The sequence below is a fragment of the Notothenia coriiceps genome, unplaced genomic scaffold (genome assembly GCF_000735185.1).
Source record: "Notothenia coriiceps isolate Sejong01 unplaced genomic scaffold, NC01 NC01_scaffold00038636, whole genome shotgun sequence".
NCBI classification, from domain to species: Eukaryota; Metazoa; Chordata; class Actinopteri; order Perciformes; family Nototheniidae; genus Notothenia; species Notothenia coriiceps.
Window position 1 is genome coordinate 2,336 of NW_011371337.1, and position 2,479 is coordinate 4,814.

The following is a 2,479-nucleotide window of genomic DNA, read 5'->3' on the forward strand; positions in this document are numbered from 1 at the left end:
AGCGGGCGACACTGCTACAACCAAATATAACAAACGAAAAATCACAACACACTGAGGAAAGCTGGAGGGGATGCAATGAAAAGGGAGCAGTTGAGAAAACAAAAGGTCATACTGGAACAGATAATCCCGCCAAGAGAAAGAAAGTTGTTACTAAAAGTGGGATCAGTATTTTTACAGCTATGTTTTTAAATTGTAAACCATCTGACCCTGATCAAAACAAAACAATGACTAAGATTAATAAACACCCCCCTCCTGTTCTAAGGAATAAAGGGAAGCATCTCAGCCCAGATGAGCCATTAACAAACACAGTGATAGTGTAAATAGTCCACAGTCGAGGCAAAGGTGTATCTTTATCTGATGCGTGTCTTCTATAAAGGCTGGTCCGTGTCAGCAACAGTTGCAAACAAGGAGTTTACGTTCAAAAAGTGGCAATGCTTTTCTCGGTGGGTCTGAGCCTTGTGGTGCTGCTTTCAGTGGTGGGAGCAGCCACACTGGAGAGGTTTGTCACATCTTCGGTCAAATACTGACTTACAGAAGGCGAATGCATCAAGCCTTACTTTTAAAGACTCCAAAATGGTTGATTAGCACGTGTTATGTCTTCTTGTTCCTCTGTGTCTTATGTATTTGGATGTGCAACAGGGTGGAGTATGACTACTACAAATACCATCCAATGCCAGAGGTGAGAAAGCAGATTCTCACTATTACACTTTTTTTAATTTTGACAGACCACTATACACAGAATCTAATGTGTGTTGTGTGTATTCCACCATAGAGATCACAGACTGGATGGTTCAGGCTGCAAATAATTAACCTGAACTTGTGACTATAGTGGAATATGGACAGACCTATGAGAAGAGGACTATTAGCTTGCTCAAGGTAAAAACAACTCTGAAGGCTGATGAAGTCATTTTCTACAGAATGAGATGTTGAAGCAAAGATGTTGTCTGTTGCCACTTTTACCATTGATTTCCGACACAGATAAAAAATGAGCAAATACCATAATGATACTGGGGTGTATTGTTGTTTTTGTGTGTGTTTGTGTTCAACAGTAGCCAAATAAGAAGCTATATCTGGTTAACATTTCACAATGAACCCTCTTTTTCATATTCAGTAGATTTTCTAAAAACTGTTCGGAAACTATTGAACCAATGTGTAAACACTTAAATGTTTTGTATTTCAAACAATGTCCAACATGGTTATGGATAATCCTGTTGTGAAGGCATGGCTGAGGTCAAATGCCTTGTTCAAGTTGATGTACAACATATTCTTTTGAAATAAATATTATATATCTGAACAAATGCGCTGCAAGAATTATTCTTAATTTATGTAAACTTGCAATTAGAAGTCAATATAACTAATAGATCTAAGTTGAAATAAATGTATTACAATCTTCTTAACTTGAAATGATGAGTTATATAAATGCAGAACTTGAAAATGTGAGTTCTAATAATACTGAAATGTGAGTTTATTTGACGAGGTCAATAAGGTTTTATTTGCACTGATAATGTAAGATTGGTATTTGTTTCAACTCTGAGTGTAAAGTTAAATCAACTTAGACAACTTGCAAAACAATGTTAACACAACTAGAACCTTTAAGTCATATCAACGATATTTACTTGCATTAATGAGTTTAAACAAAGATTGTCTTCAAGTTGACCTGATTTGCTTTTTCAAGGCAGCAGGTGAATTTTCATTTGCAAGTTGAACTGACATGAAATGTTTTACAGTGTATATGAATTTGTGTTCCAGATTGGCGTTAATACAGGGGAGCAAAAGAAAGCTATCTGGATGGACTGTGGTATACACGCCAGAGAATGGATCGCCCCGGCCTTCTGTCAGTACTTTGTCAGAGAGGTAATTTTAAAAAAAACATAATTTTCCTTTAAGTGAATATGATTTTGTACGACATATCCTCCAATATATTAATCTGGCACTTGTGTTTTTCACAAATCAGATCCCTCAAGCATACAAAACGGACCCAAAGATGCAAGCGATGATGATGACGAATATGGACTTCTATGTCACCCCCGTGCTCAACATAGACGGATACATCCACTCCTGGAAGGACAACACTGTCAGTGCTTGAGTTTGATGGATTTTTATCAAATTACCTTGCTGGGTTAAGCCTCAAGCTCTCGAGCCACAGAAGAACAGGATATGAGAGAATGATAGTCCTATTAAAGCAGAGGCAGTTAAGTTACAGTGAGCTACAATTCAATCAGTGAATACATTGATTCATGGTGCTCAACACGAGTACCAAATCATCTCGTTTTCAATATAAGATGAATGGGAAATGATATCAAACAGCAATCCCAGGCAGTATGGAAGTATGTGCAAGTGCCCTGTTCATTTCTAAATAGAACAACCCAGAATCAACCGATTTTAACCGAGTGAACCCTTTTGACCCGTAGACTCGACTGTGAGGAAGACAGGTCACCGGGACCTTAAACTGCACCTGTTACGGCACAGACCTCAACCG

General features: G+C 38.0%; 1 long non-coding RNA gene across 4 annotated transcripts; it reads left to right on the forward strand.

Annotated features, from left to right (window-relative positions):
* The first annotated feature begins 301 nt into the window (after positions 1–301).
* On the forward strand, positions 302–2,479 carry LOC104968318 (uncharacterized). Of its 4 annotated transcripts, none has more exons than XR_800825.1 (6): positions 302–499; positions 640–679; positions 773–876; positions 1,750–1,854; positions 1,955–2,074; positions 2,412–2,479. It is a non-coding gene; the product is annotated as an uncharacterized lncRNA (long non-coding RNA). The 4 variants fall into 4 exon arrangements; XR_800827.1 differs by having other exon boundaries at positions 775–876; XR_800824.1 differs by having other exon boundaries at positions 302–679.